We start from the raw sequence: 26,809 nt of genomic DNA, 5'->3' as shown, positions 1-26,809 counted from the left end.
GGATGTGTTTAGGTGTATAAGTGTAATTGATGTAGGGTGTATGGGAATGGAGGTAGGGTAGATGAGCGGAGTGAGCCCGGGTGGGTTTAAATTATGAGGCCAAGCGAGAAGCCAGTGATTACAAAGTTAATCAGTCAACTGGAAACCTAGCCCCAAGTCAGTGCAGCAGAGAGAAAAGTATCTGTTAGTGCTATTATCTGGATATAGAGTTAAGAAGTATGGTAGAGAAGTGAGTGAGAGAAGGAGAGGGATCCTATAAGGGATTGTGCAAGCTTACAAGAGTACTGTAGTTAAGCTGTGCTAGATGTTTGGGGGAGACGCATTTTGAATAGTAAAATACAAGTAAATGGAGTGGGGGAGGAAACAGGCTAGTAGCGGCTAAATATGAAATACTATACTTAAAGTTAAATAGAGAAGGGTAATACAAAGCTATTAGCAGCTGCATACTAAATACTATGATGCCAGTAAACAGAGTGAGGGGGGAACAAGCCTAGTGGAAGGCAGATGTCCCCAGTGTACACTATCAAGCAAATCTACCTGTACACAAGGAGGAAATCTTAAATAACAAACAGAACTATAGACATACACTTTTATGGTATGACAGGCTTGGGCAGTGCAGGCACATATTAGTGGATATATAGGGAAGTAGGTTCCCTATGAGATGGCTCAAAGAGAGTAAGCATTCTAGCAGAGGTGCATTCTCAATTATGGTACTGTATGGGAGGCCGTTGGTGAAACTGTAAGGAAGAAGAGGGAGTAGTAAGTGGACTGTGAAAATCTTTAAAAAAACTGAGGATATGATCAGTAATTGTACCTTGAATTACTGTGGTAGTGTGAGTCAGTCATAAAGTAACATCTAGAGTATTCTCAGGCCAGAACTCTGCAGTGAGAATTACAGAAAAAACACTGAGCATATCACATGGTATATTGCATGATCTAGTTTCAGCTGTGTTTCCCACAAAGCAATACTAATATACTCATAAGCAGTAGGCTCCTTGAAACAAAAGCCTAGTATTATAACATCAGTATGTATATATATATATATATATATATATATATATATATATATATATATATATATATAAATACTTTAAACTGTGTAGTGCACTTAGCCAAGGTTCACAGTTTAGGATGTATGCAAAATATCTTCAAACTGGGGCAATTTTAACAACTAATGTTGAATGCAACCCGTGGACTAAGAAGCATCTCAGAGCTCTAGCTAATCTATCAAGTCTGGCACACTATAGTAACTGTATTACATGGGGCTGAAACTAGAGAGATAAAGCAATCATAACAGCAATAACAGTCTGTATTTAGCACAATTCAGAGCTGCATACATTTCCTGCTAGATATGGACTTCAGATGTATATAACATGCTGCTAATAATATAGTTTCAAACACAGGAATCAGTGCAATAGCAGTAACACCTATCACAAAATCACATATGTTCTTGATCAAGTAATAAGTTAGGATAGTGTTTCATAGCATGCATTAAATTCTATATACATAGTTCCACTACCACTACTATGAATTGCAACAGGAACAGAGATAAAGTGATAAAACATTACAAGTCTGGTTTTTTTTTTAGTTAGAGTTACTTAAATGTGCACACTGGTGAGAGACGTTTTTTTGTAAATTATATTGCTGAGAACTATGAGTTATGAGATTGCTAGGGACATCTATTGTACTTATGTTAAAAAAAACATACAATTCAATGTTGTTATCTGGAACACAGTAAAATTCAGAGAAATATGCAATAGCATAGCAATATAGGTTCATTCAGGATCTGCCTTCTTTGGTTGCTGATTATATCAGTAAATCATGCATTATTTGATGCTCTAAGCTTCTTCTGGAGCTTAGAATAGGTTTCATTTTATCTATTTATTTAACATTTGTTTACTGGGAAAGTTCGACTTGGAACGAGCCAATTTTCAGCAGAGGACTGAGGAGATACACTTCATTTGAATTACCTTATATATAAAGTTACTTTTAATGCTTCAAACAGTTCTGCCAGTTTACCATTTAGACTCCTAGGGAAGTAATCTAAGAAAACTATTGCATTTTCATTTGCTTCTGTTAAACTTCAGGTTGATCTGGTTTCTTATTACTGCTCTAGGCATAGGTTATGTCTACACAGTCCAAGCCTACTAATTTGCTATTGTGTATACATTGTTCAAATAGCATTGTTATGGTACTAGGGCTCTTTAGAACATCCTTGACTTTCTCTGCAGGAATTACCCAAATTTAAGAAATCCTCTGGGTGGTAATATACCTATGCCAGCCTCTAAAATCTTGTCAGCAGTCTTTGCTGTAGAAGAGATATAAAACGAAAGTTAAATCAGTCAGCTGACTGTATTATGTCAATTCTATACATTTACTCAAGGTCCTGTTCGCCTTATTGTCAGATGGTCCCATCGAGTCCTTCTTCCTTTCCCTGCTGAAGGGGCTTCCCGATTCACCATTTTCCTTAGAGTCTTTATGCTGCATTTTTGCTTGTCTAATGGGATTACATTGTTTCATTTTCTATTTATAACATGTGGCTTAATTGTCTTTTCTGAGTTGCAATATTCCAAAACCTACCCAGCTGATGATTCGCTTTGTTTTCAGTACTATCAATTGTGGTAATATTTTAAACCAAGCTCTGGGCTGTTAATCATCAGGCTTCAGTCTTTTTACTGTGATTAATTAATTTCCAAAGATAGATAGATAGATAGATAGATAGATAGATAGATAGATAGATAGATATAGATAAAGTTGGCAGCAAATAAATGCAATGTAGATTGGGACCAGATGGCACCTTATTGGGCCAACACAGGTATGATACTTGATGGCAAATGGCTCCCTATGTTTATGGCACTCCTTAAAGTATGTGAAGGATTTCCATTTGGTGTCTGTTCACATATAAATGTCTACATCTCTTATGCTTCACTCCTATTGGGTGGCTAAATTATACTTCAGCATCTGGTCTCTGGTGGAAGTGCCAAGGTATTCAAGTTGGAACTTGTATATATTTAAATAAAGCTCAGACTTACAAGACGTTTCAAGGAAATTGAAAGTAAACTGTAAACAGATTTGGCATAGAGATCTTTGATTGACTGCATCTGGTACATTTTAACTTACTGGGCACCATTTGGTACAGTAAATCAGACTACACCTTTTTCCTTCTCTTTCAGCTGGCATCTAGACCCTGTATCTCTCAGTGATGGAAGCTGTCCTACCTCATTACCCTGGAATTTTGGAGTAAAGTAGAACTGGTGAATCTGGCAGAATGTAATATACCAGAAAGAAGAAAAGTTGAGAAAAAGGTCAGCCTACAATGGTCACAATATCCTGGCTTTCAAGAATGGGTACATCAGATTGCTGCTTCTGGTTATTATTGGCTCCTTTTTGTGGCATGTTTTACCTGGACAGAACTTCTTACTTTACATTTGTTTCTGCCAGCTCAAGAATTTTTTTTATTAGCATTTCCAAGAACTGTTAATAAACTAGTCAAGTACATTATTTTATTGCAATTCTATTGTAGCAATCTGGATTGTATGTCTGTAGGACCACAGCATTCACTACGGGAACTTATACACCCCCAATCCATGTATATTAGCCACACTACCATATTAGTGGCTTGAGTTGACAGCCCCATCTTAATGGTAGTATGAGATCTTGGGGAAGATAGAGGGTCACAGAGCTGCCATAGCTGTTCATAGAAGGTCTGCTTGCTTCCAACATGTACTTACCCCATTCATCTGTGGTAAGTACAGTTCAGTAAGTACATGGGTGGTGCAGTGTTGCAGAAGATAGCATTGTTGCCTCACAGCAAGAAGTTCTCTGGCTTGATTCTCAGTTGGGGTGCCTTCTGTGCAGAGTTTCCATGCCTTCCTTGCATTTGTGTGGGTTTCCTCAGGGTGCTCTGTTTTCTTCCCACATTCAAAAGACATGCATCTGAAGCATTTCTCCTAGGGCCTTCACTGAAAATGGGGTCTACCCAGTCGGACTTTCCCATTAAACAAATGTTAAATTAATAAATCTGCACATCTGCATTGGTTTTGCAGAGGTTGTCATGCAATGATACTTTGTTATGCAAGTTCATATCTCTGTTAGTGTGATGTGATTTCATCACCCTGCTCCATTAAGAAAGGTACCCTGTGTGATCCTTGACATACACCCAGGACTCTATGACAGAGACTATGCACAAAGCATCCATAACACTCCTACTCCTGAAGAGAGGACAATAGGCTAAGAGTTGTCATTGTTCTCCTCTGCCACACTAGTTGCAGGAAATGCCTAAGCTACTAAGTGAATTTTATGAGTAATCAAGGTTACAGTAATGGCTTTGTTTTTAATTAAAGAACTAAGAGGCTGACAATAGGCGTTGCGCTTCCAGCTTTATCACTTTACATGTTGGACTATTTAATAGCAAAGATAGCAAATAAAACTGCATGCCTCTATACGTCTTGCTACTCTGATAGCTTTTAAGGCACTGAAGACTTAAATAAACAATAGCACATATTAATATCTATATTTTATTCAGACAACAAGAGAACTCCAATAGTTCTCTCACAGTTAAATTAGTATGCTACTCTATTTCAAGCATTTGCACTGCTTCCTTTGTTTCACAATTGTCCATTTATATAGTGGATCAAAATCTGAGGTGCAAGGATAATTTTTCATACTGAAATTTGCACTGATGACAAGAAACTGCATTCTCTTATTTCAAAAGTATTATATCATCTAATCTTGTCAATAATGTGCTAATAAGGTATGAAATGTATTTGTGCTGGTCATCTGGGCAATGGTCTTCCGTGGCAATAAAGAGAATCCATTTAATTGAAATAAAGATGTTTTAAATGAGTAAATAATTATTTTGCTTTACTTGTCTAAATGAGCTTGCCACATAACACCTGCTTAATCTTTTTAAGTTTAAGGAGGTTTCATTTGGATTTGCCGGCTTTAACATCATTTAAAGAGGTATCTTCCAGGGTGTTACGACAAAGGTCAAGGATTTGTCTCAAGATGATCGTATAGCTTCTGGGTAGAGACAAGTGTAGTCTTATATCAGTTAGTGAACTATTTTTAATAGGAAAGAAATCTGCTATAATTTACTCTCTGATAAGGGGGAATTTAACAAGATTGTTCTTTTTTTTTGTTCCGTTTGAGGTTGGGGTTGAGATGGAGTGGTTGCAAGGTATTGTAAGGATTTGTCTCAAGATGATCGTATAGCTTCTGGGTAGAGACAAGTGTAGTCTTATATCAGTTAGTGAACTATTTTTAATAGGAAAGAAATCTGCTATAATTTACTCTCTGATAAGGGGGAATTTAACAAGATTGATCTTTTTTTTTTTTCCGGTTGAGGTTGGGGTTGAGATGGAGTGGTTGCAAGGTATTGTAAGCAATGAACAGTTTTAGTGATTTAAAAATCTTTTGAAGAATAGTTATTTTATGTTTAATGGTTGAGTGTAGTTTGAAGTGTTTTAGGTTTTCTGTATTAAGAAAAGGGAGAGCTTTGATATTGAAACTGAATGTTTTAATACAGTTATAGAATAATTTTACCCATGTATGGGACCAGGTAGATATATTGGGAGCATAATCGGATATTCATACTATCTTGTAACCATTGATAATGCTGTAATAAAGTTTGAAGTCAGGTAAGCTTAACCTACCCTTGTCTTTAGGAGAGTTAGTCTACCTTAGCTAATTCTGATTGGTTTGGGAGACCATAGGAATTTGGAAAGAGATGAATGGACAGATTTAAATTTTTTTTTATGAATCATTATGTTAGAAGCATTGAAAACACAGAGTAAACTGGGTAAGATGTTCATTTTGATTATAGCAGCTTTGGCAAAAAATGGGAGGTGTAACTTTGCTCATCTGTTCAAGTCTTGTTGGATGTTAGACCATAGTTTAGAAATACTGTTCAAGTAGATTTGGTTGGGATCTTGATGGAAGGAAATACCTAGGTACTGTAGAGAGTGATTAATTTTGATTTGGGAAAGGGGGGGGGGTCAGATAGATAGATAGTGAGCAGAAAAGGTTCAGTAGAAGATGGTTGATTTATATATATTTAGTTTGTAGTTCGGGAATCTTGAGTATTTATCAATTGAGTCTAGTATTTTTGGGAGGTCCAAATTAGGGAGGGAGTAATAAAAGTTAAGGTCATCAGCAAAAGCTGAGAATGGAATTTTAGTATTGAAAATGGTGGGAATACAGTGAACATTTTTTGGGGTGATTCACAAGAAGAGGGGTTCAATAAAAAAGTTGAATAGGTAGGGAGACAGTGGACACCCTTGTCTAGCTCCATTTTTAATATCAATTCAGGAAGAAAGATTGTTTTTAATTTGTAAGATAGTGTGGGCATTAGAGTATAGAGTTTTAAAAGATTGTATGAAGGTTGGAGGAAAGTTAAACCTAGGAAGGGTATCTAGGAGGAACTCTATATTCAATCTATCAAAAGCTTTAGAGTCATCAATAGCCAGGGTATATATAGTGTTGTGTGTAGTGATAGAGAGGGTTAATGGGGCATCAGGGAGAATATGCTCAAAGGTTTGCCTATTCTGAGTGAACCCTGATTGTTTTGTAGAGATAATGGTATAATCTGACCCTTTTTACACAACTCCCTCTATAACTACATTTCTGTAAAGGCACCAGTGTTATTTGCAGCCCTGATAATACCTTGTCTAACGATGACTTGACAATATATTCTTGTTCCATAAATACTCGGAAGAAATTTCTAACAGCCACACAATTGCAAGCAGTTCCGTTTCAGTTTGAACATATGTTTTTGTCAGTCAGTTACTGTTCATGAACCACATGTGACTAGTTATTAAGTCTTAAATGCAAATAACCATAGTTTTGTCACATTTAGCAAACAGATCTAATAACCAGTTTACACTATAGACAGCACCCCATTCAAAACCAATAAGGTTATTAGAGACTTGAGCTGTTTCATAGAAAATTCCGTCATTTGGCAAACAAATAGCAGCAGTTATGAAATCTTTTTATCTAACCCAATTGTTAATTAAAGCTATTGCATCCAGATCAAAAGAAGTTAACATTCCTCTGTACTCTACTTTGATCAGAGCAGTTATAAATCATAATTCCCCCTTTGGTATGTGTTTATCAATATTTTTCACACAGCCAGAAAGACTCTAGAGATTCACAGCTGAAAAGATCATTACTGGACTAAAGATCCTCAGCTACCAAGAAAAGTCTGAAACACTAATCCTATCACTCTGTCACTTATGGACTCCTGCATGTTGATTTGTGTCTGACATTCCTTACTCTTAAAGACCCAGCCTTCCCCAGTCTCCTACATTTTCACAAAAAAATTGTTCCAAAACCTAAAATAATAAATCAAATCTTGTTAACAAATACATATAACATGCCAGAAGGACAGATTGCATATAAAACAAAGTGTTACTGTCACTTACTTTAAGACAATGTTTGATGAATGGATGGACACCCATAAATTCAGACCGGGCCTATTTTGTTTTACACACCTTGAGGCAGTAGGTGCCCTATGAGGGTGAGTATAGGCAAGGATCATTGAAATGACTTTGCTTAGTAATCTCCGTACATCTGAGATCAAGGAATCATTGCAAAAACATTGCAGTAGCATGATGCTTATTAGTATGAAGTTGTACTATGTATACTGCAGTGTAGGTACATTAGTAGCTAGCTAAGCAATTCAAAACTCTTCTTTTTTTGCTCATTAGTCCAATATCATACCACATCTTATTCCAATAGTTCCTTAATGACACAGTCATTTCAGACATAATTAGAAGGAACTGTAGAGAGTACTGCAATGTACCCAGAAACTGAATTAGTGTTCGTTTATTCCCTGGGGGCTATAAGTGTATGAAAACTCTGACAATTCCATCATAATTTTTCAAACCTTCTTTAATTTTTACATAGTCCACGCATCTGGCTGTGTAACTCTGACCTTACAATTAATTATGTTGAATTTATACCGTCTTAGGTTATTCAGTAATCAGAGATGTCTTTTGTCAGGCACCTCTCTTGATGCACCACAGAAAAAGATGTCATCAGTGATGTATCATTTCATCAGGTTCTCTACTCTGGTCTGCAACAGATCTGTAAAACACTTCACAGGCATTGATGAAATATGCAACAGAAGTCAAGGAATATATATCTTCCTGTAAATGTTTAAATGTATATAAGTTTAAACCTTCTTCACCTAGCTTGGTTAACCAGAAATCCCTGAATTGCATTAAGTACAGGGATGATTGATAGCTGTAGGATCCCAATCTTCCTGCTCCTGAATACAAAAAATGCATAGTTAATCTCTCTACTTCATATATTGAAGATTTGAGCTTTTCTTTTTTTTTACTCTTGCAAGTGGTCTTCTGTTTCCCTGATGTTATAAATCACTGGAGTAGTATATTTTAGTAAGAGATGGTTGAAGGGAGCTTGCTTGCTGTCAAGAGATATGCATCTAGGTATTTTGGTGAACTAAGGAAAACTTTACATTTGGAATACCACTAACAACTTTTATAAAGTGGAAAATGGCCCTTATTATAACTTTATTCTGATTTTGTGAGTATATACACATAGATGCAGTTTTCAGGTTTAACAACAATAACTGTTATTCAACTAGTTAAAAGACTCATTCTGTCTTTAATAGCAACTATTTCTGCCCATCTGTATGAATACATATTAGTTGTACATATTAGTGTGTGGAACACTAATAAATAAAATTAATAAGGATTAGTGCTATGGAGCAGACACTGGAACATGCACACCTGGCAGCATGGCAGACACTATATGAATAGAATGAAAACTCATCAAATAACACTCCCTACTAAATGAGACCTCATAGATGCAAAGCAAGCCTTTCATTCAGATCACTAATTCTTTTTACTATACTAAGTGTCTGCAAACTTAAGTGGCACAATGCTGTAGGTGTTTATATACAGGCTGAAACTGAATTTTGTGTTGCTTCTTATAGGTTCATAGGTTCATAGGTAGGTACTAGGCTATTGGCCCTAGGGCCTATATGAGCCTAGCCAAAAAGGTACCCTGGCGTTTGCCACCCAAGAAAATTATTTTCCTGTGCCCCTGTCGAGCAGAGACACATAAGTGATCCCCGGGGTGAATTTCCTATCTCCCATCCAATCATCAAGATTTTTCTTGAAGAGTGCTAATGAGAAGCTTTATTTGATATAGATAGGTGGTTTGTTCCAGAGTATGGGAAGTCTCTGGGACAGGAATCTATCCCTCCAGCATGTTCTGTTTATTGTGGTGACAAGGTTTAGGTCCCTAGAGTGTGCAGCTCGGAGTCACTGGGATTTCTTTAAGTAGAGCATGTCCAACAGCTCTGGGTTTGACATAGCTTTGTATGTTAGGCAGAGATCGCCTCTGAGTAGGTGACATGGGATGGAGTAAAGTTTTTTGAGATGGTCTGCGTAGGGCATCTGTGTGAGGCTGGTAATCTTCTTTGTGAGGTATTTCTGTGGCCTTTCCACTTGTTGTAGATGTCTTGTAAGGTACATACCAAACGTGGAGCTATATTCTTTAATAGGTCTAATGAGTGATGAGTAGAGGGGAACAATAACCTCTTTTTTTCTGGATGAGAAACCTTTTGTGATGAGGTGTGCAATGTAGAAGGATTTCCTGACTACTGTGGTAATGTGGTTAACAAAGGAGAGACTACTGTCCACCTGGGTCCCAAGGTCTCTTATCACACTTTTGGTGTTAAGTAGACTACCGCCTATCTGGTAGTTCATGGGTAAAGAGTTTTTACCAAAAGGGATGACAGTGGACTTTTTGGCATTGAGCTTGAGGCCATGGCTTTGACACCAGGCATCTGTCTCAGTGAGGTGCTTTTATAGGATATCCACATCATTATGAGTTTTTGATTATGGCTCCCAGTTTGCAGTCATCTGCGGACTTCATTAGCGAAAGACCTTTTGTGTTAGCCTGTACTTCAGAGAAGTAGATACTAAACAGGAGAGGACCCAGGACTGTACCTTGTGGTACTCTACTTGTCACTGGTCTGAAGATGGATTTGGACTCTGTTACTTTCACAGTGAGGGTTCTGTCAGAGAGCCAGTTGGTAACCCATCTTGTGACATAGGGATTTATACCTAGTTTAGTAAGTTTATCTATAATTCCAGAGTGGGGGTTGGTGTGGAAAGCCTTGGCGAGATCTAGATAGGCTGCGTGAACCACCTTACCCTCATCTACGGTTTTGGAGACTGCTTCAAAGAAGTCTATCAGGTTTAGGAGACATGATCTGCCTTTTACAAACCCAAACTGGGTGGGGTCCAGAGTTTGGAGATTACCAATGTCATTGTTTATAAGTTCCATGATGATACGTTCCATAGCCTTGCAGACCAGGCTCGTCAGGCTAATGGGGCAGTAATTCCTGGGGTCCATGGTGGCTCCCCCTTTGTGGAGTGGGATAACTGTCGCTGTGCGCCATTCAGTGGGCACAATGCCTGAGGTGAGGCTATGATTGAACATGGTACTTAGGTGAGGTGCCAGTTTGTTCTGTAGCTCATGTAGAACACAGCCTGGAATGTTGTCAGGTCCCATGGATGCTGTGTTCTTGGCTTTGGAGAGTGTGTTTTTTACCTGTGCAGCCATGATTACAGGAACTTTGCATTCTTCTGATATAGAGATGGGCCCTTTAGTGGGTGAGAGGGGAGTAAAGCTAGCACTTAACCTATCTGCCAGGATGTTGGCAATATCAGTTGGTTCTGTATATTTAGTGCCACTGTGCTGTAACTCATAGCAGATCTGAATGTTGCCATAAAGATTCTTGACATAGCTATAGAATGCTTTGTGGTTGTCTTTAGAATCAGACGCTATTTTGTTTTCGTAACTAGATTTGGATTGTTTTATGAGGGATCTCAGCTTCTTACTGAGGCTGATCAGGGAGTTCCTCCAATCTTTGGATTTTACTTTTTTGCAACAGTTTCTTTCTTCTGTTGTAGTTTGTTTATGGCAGGGGACCACCAGATTGGCTTCCTTTTTTTCGAGGATAGTATCTTGGTTCTGTTAGGGATTGCATGATCCATGCACTCGTGTAAGTGTTTATAAAGTGCATTTGTGTAGGATTCAGCAGTCGTACCTCTATTGTCCATCTGCATGGGTGTCGTGAGGTTTGCCACTTTTGTCTTAAGAAGCATGAAGTTGGCTTTGGAAAAATTTTTTATGGTGGTTTCCCTAATGAGGGGTGGGGGTGGGATGTAGATGTCTGGGGTGATTAGCTTGTGGTCAGATCGGACTAACGAGGAACTGACCTCTGTTGTGGAACACCGGTTGCCCATGTTGGTAATGACCAGGTCTAGGATATTGCTGCCCCTAGTAGGGGTGTGGATAAGTTGATCCAAGGCACTGGAATTTATGAATTCCAGAAAACATTGAGCAAAAGAGTTGGTACATAAATAGATTTCCCAGTTAATGGTGGGGTAGTTGAAATTGCCCATTATTAGGGTGTTAGGTTGTACCTTAATATTTTCAGTGTGTCAAGAAATGAGGAATGGGAATCCTGAGACATGGTGGGGATCTGTAGCAAGCTACAATTTGTATTGCGGTCTTGCCCACAGTTAGTTGCCCTTGGATAATCTCGAATGCATTATGCTGAGCAACTAGCCTGGATGTGTGGATATCCTTAATGAATATGGACACGCCTCCACCTTTGGTGTTTCGGTCCAAGTTAAGTGGCCGAAAGGTGTTGTATGAATTATAGCCTGGTAATGCAGGGGTGATCTCTGGAGACCTAAACCACCCTGCCCCCCCCCCGATTCAGCAAGCCCTGCATGGTGTACAGGTCTACTGCAGGAGCTCCAGCAGGCAATATGTCTGCCGTTCGATCAAGCAATAAGCTGTAGGGATGTGCACGAGAGCTCCTGCACCAATCCTGCATGGACTCAGCCCCTCTATGAAAATTACCCCATTTGCAGGTGAAATCCATGCAAATTAGGTGAATTTGTGATCCAGGAAGCTGGAAGCCAGCCGTGCAAGACTAGTGTAATCTGCAGAAATGTACTCGGCCAGTAACCAAGTACATTTCTGCAAACTACAAAACAGAGCCATGACAACTCCAAATAAAGGGTGAATATTGTGTATAAAGCATGCCAGTGGACAAATATATGGCCATTGGCATGGAAAACAGTTGCAAAAATAAAAAAAAATCTACTTTTATTTTTTTTTAAGCCAGTCTCGGCTTTTTAAGAGTAGGGCAGTGGCGCGCAAATGGGATCGGGCGAAAAATAAAATAAAAACCCTAAAATAAGCATTCTAACCAAAATCACTATTTTGCCATTATACTCAATGGCAGGCAGAAGACAACATGGCAGTTGAATAGTGGCTGCTAAGGGGAGAGGCTCAGTGTGGGACCTGTAACTATGCATCAGCAGGCAATCCTATGCAAATGAGGGGAATGATACTGAATCCCAGATTTCCCCTGCATGCTAGTCAGCACCCAACAGTGTAAGAGCAGGAATACCATGGTGCAAACCTAGGACTTAGCTGTCATCATGGTGGGGGGGGGGGGGGTTGTCAGGCATACTGTAAGTGGATTGGAGCCCTGTGGCTCAGTTTTACCCTTAGCATAGCAGAGCTAAGCGATGGGGTGTGTCTGAGACTGCCTAGCACACTTTACATTGCCTAAGAGGATGTGAATGCCATGCACTGGGTTTTAAAGGGAAAAAAAGTAAACCAGGAAATAGCAGCTCTGTGCATATCTGAGCAATGTGTTTGTGGGACACGCCCCTGGACTTAAACAGGAAGGCAATGGGAAGGAAAAACAGCAGTAGGAAGGTAATCTAGGAGAACTAGTATAGCTGGCACGGGAAATGTATCAGAATCAGTCAATTACACAGGCAGCAGACCGGCCTAGCCCAGAAAACTACCATAAACTGTGCAAACACCTTTGCCTCTGGTTTTTCCCACATACTCTACACCACCAGTGTATACAAGCAGGGAACTTTTAACAAACTAAAATAACAAAATGATAGGGGCAGCAGCAGCTATCAGACATCAACATGTGGAAGAGGCTGAGGGTGGTGAGGATGAGAATGCTGTTGACCAACCCACAGTGAGGAGACAGAGAAGGGTGTACAGACCCAGGGTAACCTGCCAGGGGCTACAAGAGCAGGAGATAGTGGAGTGCTATAGGGTGGACAGGAACCTCCTACAGCAAATTATTGAGCTGTGCCAGCCACACCTGACACACAGAACTAACAGAGGGGAACCCATCCCAGTGGATACCAAGGTATGTGTAGGCCTAGGAATACTAGCCACAGGTACCTCCCAAAGCACAACTGGGGATATCCTGGGGATCTCACAGGCATCAGCATCCAGGGTATTCCACCAGTTCCTGGATGCCATGTCAGCACATGCCAATGAGCACGTATATTTCCTCAACACCCGTGAGGTGTTGGCCAGCAATATGTGTCTCTTCCACCAAATAGCAGAATACCCTGAAGTAGTGGGTGCTATAGACTGCATGCACAATATGCATCAAATCTCCACCCAGTGATCGGGGTAGGGTCTACATCAATTGCATGGGCTTCCCCTCTATCAACTGCCAGGTCATGAGCGATGCCCAGAGCATTATAATGAATGTGTGTGCTGGCCGCCCTGGAAGCTATCACAATTCCCACATCTGGCATTTGACACAGCTGTACCAGAGATTTTCCAATGGGGACATCCCACATCGTCACCTAGTGGGGGATGCTGGTTACCCACTGGAACCATGGCTGATGACACCCATCAGAAATGCACACAGACCTGAACAAGAATGCCATAATGAGGCACACTCACAGACAAGAATTATAATAGAGCATGTGTTTGGGATGCTCAAGTCACAGTTCCGGTGCCAGGACACATCCGGAGCCTTGCAGTACTAACCAGCTACATGTACTCAAATTGTCATTGTATGTCCCACGCTACACAATATGATCCTACAGAAACAGCTGCAGCAGGAACAGCACGGGCCATGGCCACACAGCCCCCCACCAATGCCAAGGCCTGCACAGGCACAGAGTGACTTGGAGGAGGAACAACCTGAGCCTGCCCCATTAGGCAGATGGAGGCATGCCCAGTATGCCCTGGCCTTGGCAAAGAGGCAACGCATAGCACATACACTGACACAGTAGGGACCCAGGGAATGACACCTCTCTCTCTCTGACTCACACATACAGTAAAAAGGGATGCCAAACATGACACTACCTGTGCTCAACCATGTATAGGGAGTGATCTATGTGTATCCGACATAGGCAGCCCTCCAGCACCATCCTCAATACTGGCACACCCACAAGGTAAGTCACTCTCCTTAGCAATTGCCGAATGGAGTAGTATGTGTTGTTACTTGTATCTATGGTATGGATGTGAGCATGCAAGGGAATTGGGTGGCTGAATGGGATGCCAGCAGATAGTAGACACCTATAGTGGCAGCATGAGATCTGTAACAAATACTGGTGTCACCATATTAGCCAGTACTACACATGGTGACAAAACCCACTGCAGGAAATGTGCTGGGCCACATGTGTGTCCATATGACACACACATGCGAGTCAGGGAGGATCACATACCCAACAACAGTCTCAGCCAGCAGGACAGGTGTAGACAAACACAAACAATGGCTGTGCTAAGGCCTCTGAATGATGCCTATGGGTAATCCCCCCCAGGCCTACACAGACAGACTATATCAGGTCAGGCAGTGGGATGTTAGTTCTAAAGGGTACGAAGTCAGAAACTAATGTGTAGGTCAATCAAACCTAAGACCTGTAGTACACTGATATGCCTCTAGTCAGCATGATTAGAATACAGAATGAAATGGAGTACCTGACATACCAGTACAGTCATAGTAAATGTGTACAAGTGTCAGGTGTGCCCCCCCTCATTCCTATGTAGAAATGTAGAAACAGTCAGGTGTGCCCCCCAATCCTGTGTAGAAGTGTAGAAACAGTCAGGTGTGCCCCCCCCCATCTGCTATAAAAATGTAGAAATAGTCATGTGCCCCCCCAGCATATGTAGACATGTAGTAACAGTTAGGTGTGCCCCCCAATCCTTTGTGGAAATGTAGAAACAGTCAGGTGTGCCCCCCAATCCTGTGTATAAATGTAGAAACAGTCAGGTGTGCCTTCTCCCCCAATCCTGTGTAGATCTGTAGAAACAGTCAGGTGTGCCTCCCAACCCTGTGTAGAAATGTAGAAACAGTCAGGTGGTCCCCCCCAATCCTATGTACACATGTAGTAACAGTCAGTTTGCCCCCCACTCCTATTTAGAAATGTAGTAACAATCTGCTGTGCCCCCCCCATCCAATGTACACATGTTGTAACAGTCAGTGTGCCCCCCAGTCCTATGTAGAGATGTAGTAACAGGCAGGTGTGCCCCCCTCCAATCCGATGTAAACATGTAGTAACATGTATGTGTAGGTATAATACCAGTGGAGCACAAATGACCTGAGGTGGCCAAGGTAGCAGGATAGATTGTAGCATTTGTATAATATGCATGTATGCATGTGTTAAGTTGGTGTGTGTTTCATATTGTGTGAGAGTGGGCAGTATGTATGCATGTTGAGGTTTGACCTGGTGGCCATTGCCTACTACTGCCGATGTCAGGGCTAAGTCCTCACAACTGCAGAGCCAAAGACAATTCCCCCCAGTATAACACATGCAAGCAGGAAGCCATTGTAAATGTATGGTGGTAATATGTGTCACCATCTAAAATACGGACATAGTATGACAGTTGGGCTAGATATACAAGCAGTACACAGGGAAATGTACCCCAGACATACAGTATATAATGTGTAACCGTGAAATGGACACACCCTTGGAATTGTACATGCAGGTATGCGTCACATTATCTGGGCTTGTAATAGGAAATGCCGATGTCGTCTGGGCAAACACTTGCAGATCACAAAGGTAATAAGACTGACGTATTGAGAAATAGCTGATGTCCCTGCACAAGCCAGCATAACTGGAATTCCCCATGCATATCTGTGAGTTGGTTGCAAGTAGTGTCCATAGCACACATGCACCCAGCTCACCAAAGCACCACCCATGATACCTCACTTGTCATATCCCTACTGTTCGGAATGGGTACAATATGACCCCCACCTGTGTATGGCAAAAGAATGAAGCATCCAGTGCAGGTGTCACATGCAGTTGTGTCCCTAGCTATAAGTAGCACCCTGCCAGCATCCACACCACCAGATTAATACTGATAGAAAGTATTAGCATGAACACCTAGCACACCTACCCTGTCACCACAGGGGAACATACTGTATGGCAGTCTGGGACTGTAGGACTGACTGAATGCAATGACCTGCTACAGCTGTCCTGCATCACCACCAAATGGCCTACAGGCCTCTGCGAAAGGCCCGCATCTCACCCGTACTGACAATGTATGTTATGTTATGGACACCCAAATAACAACATCACACACTCCACATAAGCCATATGAAAGGCCATCTGGACAAACCATAGTAACATGCCCACCATGCCCTACTGCATGAACTGTGGACCAACACCAAAACACAGCTGTGATGAGGTGATAACTATACAGAAAGTATCAGAGAATGTATGCATAATGTATGGAAGAGGATAGAATAATGGGGGTGGGGTGGGAGCATGGGCAACATGGAATGTGCAAGGTCTGACACACAGATATGTGCACATACTATCCCTGGCTGCAAACACAAAATTGGGTGTCTACAAACTTGCCCATACACCACAATAGGAATAATGTCCTGACTTATGACCCCTGCCTCTGAGTAACCTATGTAAATCTGTACAGTTGTGAGGTATTGCCACAGCAAGATAAGGTCATACCATCACACTGATGGATGTACACATATGGGACCCTCTGCCAGCACTGTACCAAGGTGCTGAACTGAATACACAGACCCAGCAGCAAGTGTCTGCAGCTCCCCCTCCAGAATGGCATAACTGTCCGTGAATATGTAGGCATTTGACCACAATACTGGACACCGCTGCATTCACCCTGCGTTCCCCAGGATATCACTGTGAGCAAAAAGGTCCACCTGACAGTACTTGAGGACATAAAACATCACAGTGTATAACAGTACACATCTGACTATCTCTGCTAACACTAGTACCCTGTATCAGAAGCAGCACATACACAATCACCTACAGTACACACTATCCTTTGCACAGTTTGACCCTGTATTGCCAAATGATCTACAGATATCCTGCAGAAACAATTGGCTACCTGTAGGTGCAGAACACAAAGTTCTGCACTGGACTACAAACTACCTGGAATGAATCCACACATTCAGTACAGAAGGGCATACTGGGCATGCTCACACAGTAGAGAAATGAAGGCAATGGCAGACAACAATGTACTGAAAGGTCATACTGGGCATGCTCACACACTTAAACAAATGAAGCCCATGTCTGCCAACAACAGTGGACCATACATATCTGACAATTGCAGATGACAGTGCATACACTCCTCAGTATGTACCAGTCATGCTTTGCACACACATTGGATAGGAATACACACATATATCCAAGGACAACACACTATAGTATGCCAAAAGTAAACATACATAGATGTGTGGAAGAAAGTGACAGTGACAAAGAGCCTTCCATCATGAGGCCTGTCTCACCCAGCACACAGCCAAATGGCTACAACCACATGATGTTTAAATGTCACTTAATGTAGAAATTAGCCACTGGTATCCCTCAGCATTACAGGCTCTGTGCTGCAAGTGCTAGCTGTGCAACATGACTGTACAAGGCAGTAGTCATCTAGCAGTTGTATACACGTACCTGCAGAATATAAACCTGTGTGTGCCTGAGTGCAGTGTGTCTACCTCTAGATGAATGGGTTATGGTCCATGCACACACACACTGCTGTCCTCATAGCCCTACTATGACAAGCTTGCTGATGTCATTCACTTTGAAATACACCTTTGGGAAAAAATATAGCCCAGTAATCTCTGTGGCACATCCTATACCTGCATACTGCTGTAGTCTGATAAACTAGTTAGGTAGGAGTTCTAATCCCGGACATGGCAACTGTGTGTGTGTCTCTATCTGTGTAAGGAGCAATGCCTTTTAGGCTAGTCACACTCAGTACAATTCAAATGCTCTACTTTGGCAAGCCTGCTGATGTCATTCACTGTGAAATACAACTTTGGGAAAAAAGTAGCCCAATAATCTTCATGGCACATTCTATGACTGCATAATGCTGTAGTGTGATAAACTATTTAGGTAGGAATTCTAATCCCACACATGGCAACTGTGTGTTTGTGTGTCTTTGTCTGTGTAGGGAGCAATGCTTTTTAGGCTAGTCACACTCATTACAATTCACATGCCCTACTCTGACAAGGCTGCTGATGTCATTCCCTGTGAAATTCACCTTTGGGAAGGATGTAGCCCAGTAATATATGTGGCATGTCCTATAACTGTGTAATGCTGTAGTGTGATAAACTAATTAGGTAAGAGTTTTAATCCCAGACATGGCAACTGTGTGTGTGTGTGTCTCTGTCGGTGTAGGGAGCAATGGTTTTTAGGCTATCACACTCACTACAATTCACATGCCCTACTCTGACAAGGCTGCTGATGTCATTCCCTGTGAAATTCACCTTTAGGAAAGATGTAGCCCAGTAATATCTGTGCTATGTCTTATAACTGTGTAATGCTGTACTGTGATAAGCTAATTAGGTACGAGTTTTAATCCCAGACATGGCAATGTGTGTGTGTGTGTGTGTGTGTGTGTGTGTGTGTGTGTGTGTGTGTGTGTGTGTGTGTGTGCACGCGTGTGTGTGTGTGTGTGTGTGTGTGTGTGTGTGTGTGTGTGTGTGTGTGTGTGTGTGTGTGTCTCTCTCTGTTTGTGTTTTTTAGGTTAGTCACACTCACTACAATTCACATGCTCTACTTTGGCAAACCTGCTGATGTCATTCCCTGTGAAATACAACTTTGGGAAAGGTGTAGTTCAGTAATCTCTGTGGTATTTCCTATAAAAGCATAATGCTGTAGTGTGATATAGTACTTTAGTAGGAGTTATATTCCCACACATTGTAAGTGTGGATGTTTGTGTGTGTGTTTCTTTGTGTAGGGAGCAATGCTTTTTAGGCTAGTCACACTCACTACAATTCAAATGCCCTACTTTGACAAGCTTGCTGATGTCAGTCACTGTGAAATACACCTTTGGGGAAGAAGTACTCCAGTAATCTCCATGGCATGTCCTATAACTGCAAATGGTGTAGTGTAATAAACTAGTTAGGTAGGAGTACTAATCCCAGACATGGCAGGTGTGTGTGTGTGTGTGTGTGTGTGTGTGTGTGTGTGTGTGTGTGTGTGTGTGTGTGTGTGTGTGGGTGTGTGTGTGTGTGTGGGTGTGTGTGTGTGTGTGTGTGTGTGTGTGTGTGTGTGTGTTTGTCATTTTGTATCCTGTGTGGAGGTGGCTGTGAGTGTGTAACAACTGGACTCATTGTGGAGTGTGTTTTGTACATTTCTTATATGGTGGCCATATTATATGTCACAATGTTCACCTTACAAGGATGACAGATGTGATATAGCCAAGAGGCTGGGGTGGCAATCCATACATCTACATGTGACATCAAGGCCTGGTGAACAAAGTTAGTAACCCTTGTATTACACAGAGAACACTCTCAGCCCATGTCTCATACAAAAACACACTTGCCTAGACAACAACTGCTATGTTGGTAGTACCCTGCATATTGCCCACAGATAGTAACCATGATGTGATTGCAGTGGACTACAGAGGGCATGGCACCCTGTCCATCAATACAATATGCATGTACATGCATACAGTGTGCCTTCACTATGCTCCCCATTGGATACTTGCAACACCTGTGGTGCCATCAAATGTGACTCACAAAGGACATACCATGCCTTATACACATGCCCTGTATGAACAGATGCCACTGACACAAGGGAATACATGTATCATGCTATCGATGTAGGTGCAGGGTCAACCTGCTGCCCATTACCTGTTCCCAGCACATGAGGCCATGGTTGATAACAATCTGTGTACACAACATGGGCCAGACACCCCAGCTACAGTTCCACATGTTACTGCACATGCATGGGGGATGTGTGCACATCCCACACAACGTCTATGTCATGGACTAAAGAACACATACATGGCAAGCATTAAACAGCAATGGTCACACGCAATAGTTACCCAGTTGACTGGATGGTGAATACAATACCCACCTGTGTGGGCCAATCCAGACACTACACCACTGAGCCACACTGCAGACCATTGTCATGTGGTATGATGCCAAGGTATACCCTTCACCTAGTCTTGTATATCCTTCTGGCACAATCATCCACTACACACCCGTGAAGCAATGCACACATGCTTGTCAGTACTGGCACCCTTTGTCTGTGTGTGTGGTGTATGATGCGTTTGACCACATTCACACTCACACTCACTACAATCCCCATTGGCATACTGAAGCATGCTGTCTGATGTCAGACACATTCACATACCCTTTGCCCATATAAACTCCGGATAATCCCTGTGGTGCATGTGATACCTGCACATTACTGTACTGTGGCAAACTAGTTAGGAAGCGTATTCCTGACCCTGCCAAGTGTGTCAATGTGTGTGAGTCCCTGAGAGAGTGTGGCTGTGCTGACACTGACACCTGTTCATGTGGATAGGCACGTGTACTACACCTAACGTATCACTACCATATCACTGTTGCAGATGCCACTCATCATCCCATACACGTTTGGACAGCTCTTCAACATGTAAGCTATGTGGTGCATACAATAACTGCATAGACATGTGATAGCAATACATAGTCAGGGGTATGATACCCTGTACTGGTAGGTGTGTGACACAAACATGCTTAGGTTTTACTCACCCACCCCCTCCCTGACTTACTTTGTCTCCGGCTACCTCTCTCACTCCCCTCTCTGGTGGATGTGAAGAACTACACCTGCTTTGCTTAGGCAGCAGCATGTGTTTTGTAAGTTATGCTCATGATCAGCTGATGGCCTCTGCATGAATTGCAGCCCTCCTCTAGCTGATTGCATGTGGAACAGCTGTGGTAACATCCCCATAGCCAATTGCATGGAAACGCACTGCAATATCTAGGAACATCATGTTGGTGTTGGGCCCTTTCATTCATTGTGAGCAGGACCTAGATCTGGTGTTTGACAAACAGCATCACAGATGGATTGGGGATTTACCTCTAACAACATACACTGTGGAAACAGGCCAACACACAGGAGGGGGATGTGCCTGACATGACTACAGAATGTAAGTGTTGCTACTCTGCATTTGGAGTAATGTTGGTTTAACAGGGTGTGGGTGGATATGGCTCGTCTACATGTTTTAATACCTGTCATGACAATGCTATGTTTTTGAGGAAACCCCCATCTGTAGGGTCATCTGCAGACTGGGCAGTGCGTGATGTCTTTTGTTTCTTGTGTTACTCACTGAGCACCTATCCAAGAACTACAGAAGCATAGTGTGAGGATTGCAGTCAGTACATGGTGACAGCCATGAGAGTTACTGACTTCATATCCCTCATAGAACATATGTCACAACAAACCCTGTTACAACAGTAAATGTATGAAGTTATCACAGCAACATGTCAATATTGGCCCTGTGTGTGTGCCTCCAGCCACAACTCTGTCAACCTGCATACATATGTCATGCAGTAAGAGGTTCACATGTTCTGTACACCATTATTTATTGACATCATATCTGATAACAAGCCAGTGAGATATCAGACTGCTACACATGTTAAGTATAGTAGGGGTTATATTTGAGGACATAACCTGGGCATTCTGTGGTTGTGTGTACAGTAATAAGGTATGTGTACTTATGGTGATTGTCGACAGTGTGTGTATTGTGAATATGTACCTTGACCTGTGTACAGAGTGTGGTAGATGTCATTGTTCTTGATCCTGTTCTATCTGCTGTTGCATGCTGCTCAAGTGTATGTTACCCTATCGGCTTACTTGTTTGTAGGGCCAAACACACATGTCCCATACCACAGACAGGCATCAGACCACACTGTGTAGTGGCCTAGTATATATAGGGTTAGTGTGTGAGTGGCACATATGAGGATGGTGTTGATCAGATAGTCCATATACTATAATAGTATGCTAGCTTACCATATGTGGCTGTGGCTGTGTTCACATTGGTTGTGGTTATGCACTTTCACACAGGTGTCTGTTACTCTGTGCTGTGACATGCCTGTAAAGCCTGCTATATATTCAGGTATATGTGTATTCCCCCATAAGAAATGTAGGCCAGTGTTGTGGCAGTCTGTCTGTAGCCTGCACAGTGCTTTGTTACATGCCTAGTAGCTTAGTGTACTTACCCAGTGTGATGTTATGTCCAGATACTTGCCAGATGTACTGCTGCCAGGCCACCATAACAGCCATGTATTTCTGACAAAGCAGTGGGATGCTGTGCAGATGTAAGTCACTAACTAGTTTGTAGTATGTGGCCATGTCACCTCTGTACCAGTGGTTATTATGTGTCAGGACAGACAGGGGTATGTGAATGCATAACCTATGGGGGCAAATGTATACCAGTATTTACGTGATATACGCATCTACATAGCTGTTAACATCCACATTGTCAGGCTTGGTCCACATGTCTTGCACTAAGGGGTACTGTGTATACCTCTGGATTGAGGACAGTGTGTCAGACTGTCCACATGTATTGGCCATATCTCTGCTGGAGTCTACAGGATCATTACTGTGCTAGCAGTGGTACTGTACTATGATGTCCTTAGGATGTCTGTCAGTAGCCAATGGCACACATGTTAAAAGCAGATGTGACCTCCCACACACAACATGTCTGTGAAGTCAACCCTATTACAGTAGCAATAGTCTACATATATACCTGCAATACATACCTGACATCCACTTGCACTAAGCAGTTGGGACTATTGGGGCTGAGGTAGGACTCCACTCCATGTTCTGGACATATGGTGAACATATATGTATATATAATTATCCATATATCTATATAGATATATAGACATACATACAACATACATAGATTGATATGTGTATATATATATATATATATATATATATATATATATATATATATATATAAAACACTCAGATTTATACATATACACAGCAATATATGTCTACACATATACAGATAGAGATACATATGCACATATACTTATGGATATCTACATATATATATTGACAGTAACAGGTATATCAGAATAGATATGTATGCACATATAGTTATAGATATCTACATATATATATATATATATATATATATATATATATATACATAAATAGGCATATCTGTACACATAGGATGTGTGTACATATATAGCTATATATCCATATATATATATATATATATATATATATATATATATATATATATATATATATATATATATGAAGAGATGTACACATGGCCATATATATGTTGCACTATACAGATGTGCATACAGACATATGTATGAATACACACGTGTATGTACATGTAGACATATATCAACATGTCATATGTATATATCCATATTCCTGTCATGTGTAAGCCTCACATTTTTGTATACCCTCCCAGATGTATCTCACCATATGTATCTTCTATGTGTACATTATGATAAAACAACATATGTAATGCAACAGTCATATTAATAAGAAGTACTACACAATTTGGAAGTAAAGGCAATTGTTCAATACTAATCAATATGTGTGTTGACAGATATATTGGAAAAACAACAGCTGTCTTCACAGTGGTCATGGTGTAGTGGTTAAGTGTTGTGACTATAGTGTATAGGGTCCTGAGTTCAAGACCTGCAAGGACTGTTCATTTAGTTGCTGGGCAGAACAAGGGCTGTCATATACAGAGTGGGTAAAGCAGTTTTGAGCAAGCTAAGAGGTGCTAAGCTAGGGGTAAATGTACAAGCGCTTACACAGTGTAGGCTTCACTTACCGGTGCACAAATCAGCTTAGCTGTTATATTGCAACAATGTTGATACCTGCTTGTTCACACCACCCAGTCTGATAACAAATCAGGGTAATGACATCTGTAATAATTGTATGTAATGCCATGTACAATACATGTGCCTACGTGCTGTTAACACAGTAGAAAGGGGTGTAAGTGTCATGTCTGGACACAGACATAAATGAGGCCTATACAGCACATTTATCTGTGTGAATGTGTTACATACAGGGGTAGAAGCCCAGGGTACGTGCTGTCACACTGGCATGTAGTGTGTCATGGTGGTACTGTTGGCAGTGCTTATCCAGACAAGAGAAGAGTGCTAAATGTAGTACTGACAACAGGCACACCTGCAGGCATAGCTGGACTCTGAGGCCTCCCTGTTGTATCCCTGGTGTGTGAGGTGTGTCACAGTATATTACCCCTACTGGATAATGATCTGACATGTGAAATGTAAGTGTAGACTACCGTCTGTACAGCACATGTTAGTGAGGGCTTCTGACATGTAGTTATGGCATACATATTGTTATCAAACATCTTTCTGTCAACTCATTCATCCTACTGCATAGCTACTTGCCAAGCTGATGACTATCAGTCCCTGTACAGATGTGCAGATGGCAGGTATCCAGCTCGGATATATACAGGCAACCTAAACTTGACTGACACTGACATGTCTACCCAGCTGTATAAGAACTGGCACATATAGGAGACAACACTCTGTACACACCACATGCCATGGGTACCTGTACTACACTACCACAGTCAACAGAACAGGCTTGGGCACAGGTTTCCATCACAGACACTAACCATGTGTTGTAATGCATGTTGCATATATGTCACCTTGATCATCTCAGTGGCCATGTGCAGGAGGCACCTGGAGGATTGGCTGATGCATGTCACTCTCACCCTGAGGGTCACCACAGTAGTGTCTGTCAATAGATTGCCTGCTGCCACATGGCAGGTGACAGGATACCACTATACACACATCCCCTACACAATCCATCTATCCATGGAAAATAGCTATTTACACATGACCACCTGCAGCGATGCACCCCACTACTGACAAAGGTGTACGTGTGCATTACTGAGTATAGCAGTGTCTGTGTTTTAGCACACCTGTACTTGGGAATTCATTAGGGCCTTTACAACCACCGCAACACCCATTGCCATAGTCAGTTGTGGCTGCTGCTGTATGGGACATTAAATGTACCCTGTTAAGCTCCTCTCCATACCGGCTACATGAGCCTTGCAGTACCAGCACAACAGTGTTGCACAAATGGGTTGATAGGCATGGGATAGCCATTGAGTTCTGGCAAGTGTGTGCATGTGTTCACGTCCGTATTTCTGTAGAGTACAGCATTCCGAGGCCACATACTCCTGTTACAATGCACATTGCCACACAGTAGTACAGATAGTGTTGTTGCTGCCCATAGGTGAGGCATGACAATGCAACACCCTAATATGCCTGTGGCATGTGTATTACAAGCATATCCCTGTACTACCACTGTTGGGATATACAATGGGTTGTATTGCAGTCTTGGGCAATGTGTGATGGTGGTTATGTCAGAGTGTCATCATGGGGTGTCAGGGAGTACAATATCCACTGGGGTATGTGGGTGCTGTGTACACTGTTATTACACCAAGACACACCCAGTATATGTCCCATGTAGCACTTTATGGTTACCACTGTCACCATCAACCTTACACATGACTGATACCACAATCCAGGCCAGTTATGCATGTGCTGTGTGCAGCCTATCTGTAACACATTGGACACATGGTCAAGTTAGTTAGCAGCGATAGGCCCAGGTCTCTCAGACGTGTGTCTTTCTTTTATGTGTCTGTTAATGTACATATGAAGGTATGGCACACTATGTTTTGTCCATATACACCCATTACATCCCTCATTTGCATACTGTACATGTCTGGGGATGTTCTGCATGTAACATGTAACCTGGAACACACCTCACCCTAAATGGTGTGTGCAATGAAAGTCACACACTTCAGTATCACTACATACCTAGTTAGGGGTCTAGGCCCCGTGTTGCCAAGTAAGAGTGTGAGCATATGTGGATGGGTCTACATCAGGTTGCAGATTATGCACATCCCAGCAGGTCACCTCTCCATGTGGCACAGGCAATAACTTTTATACAAACATGTGACATGTGTTCACCTATACCCCAGATATGTCACAGCCATGGTGTCACCACAGTGACATACCCCATTGTGGAATATGACTGCAGACCATTCTCGTGCTGACACATGTACACCTACAACACAAATGGATAACATTATAGAGACCACAATCAACCAGTGTTATTAACAGCTATAATGCATCATTGCTGGACTGCTACACTACCAGACATATATGCATTATACTTTACTCCTGACAACATGTTACACTGCAGTACTTTAGTACACTGTAGTACAGCCGCCGTGTGCATCAGAACCATATTAGCCTGTCCCTGCATCGATGCTATGGATGACAGGGATGTGGCACAGGTATCATCATATGCACTGGATGTGTTGTTGGTTTGCCAGAGGCCGAGGGTGGGCCCATACATTTGACAACATTTGTGTGGGTAAGGGGTGTAATGAGATGAACTGGGCATGATGATGTGGTGTGTGTAGGTATGGGGTTGCCATAAGTGTGTTTGTATAGTGTGTGGGTATGCATGCACACAGTTCTGCCATGTGGCTGCCCTACACAGGTGTTTATGGACAGCTGCAGACCATACCTGGCAGGGTGTGCAGTTCACTGCCTCCGGCCATGGACACGTGGACTGTGCCTGCCAGGGGTTCCATGGGCACGGCCTGGTGAAGGCCTCAATGTGCTACTCTCCCCTGATGATCACAGATGTCCACTGGACCCAGGTCCCTCCTGGGACTGGCCAGG

This window comes from Protopterus annectens, chromosome 1.part0 (assembly GCF_019279795.1).
Source record: "Protopterus annectens isolate FY-2018-M chromosome 1.part0, PAN1.0, whole genome shotgun sequence".
NCBI classification, from domain to species: domain Eukaryota; kingdom Metazoa; phylum Chordata; order Ceratodontiformes; family Protopteridae; genus Protopterus; species Protopterus annectens.
The sequence above is the reverse complement of the archived record's forward strand: the minus strand, read 5'-3'. Positions refer to the sequence as shown.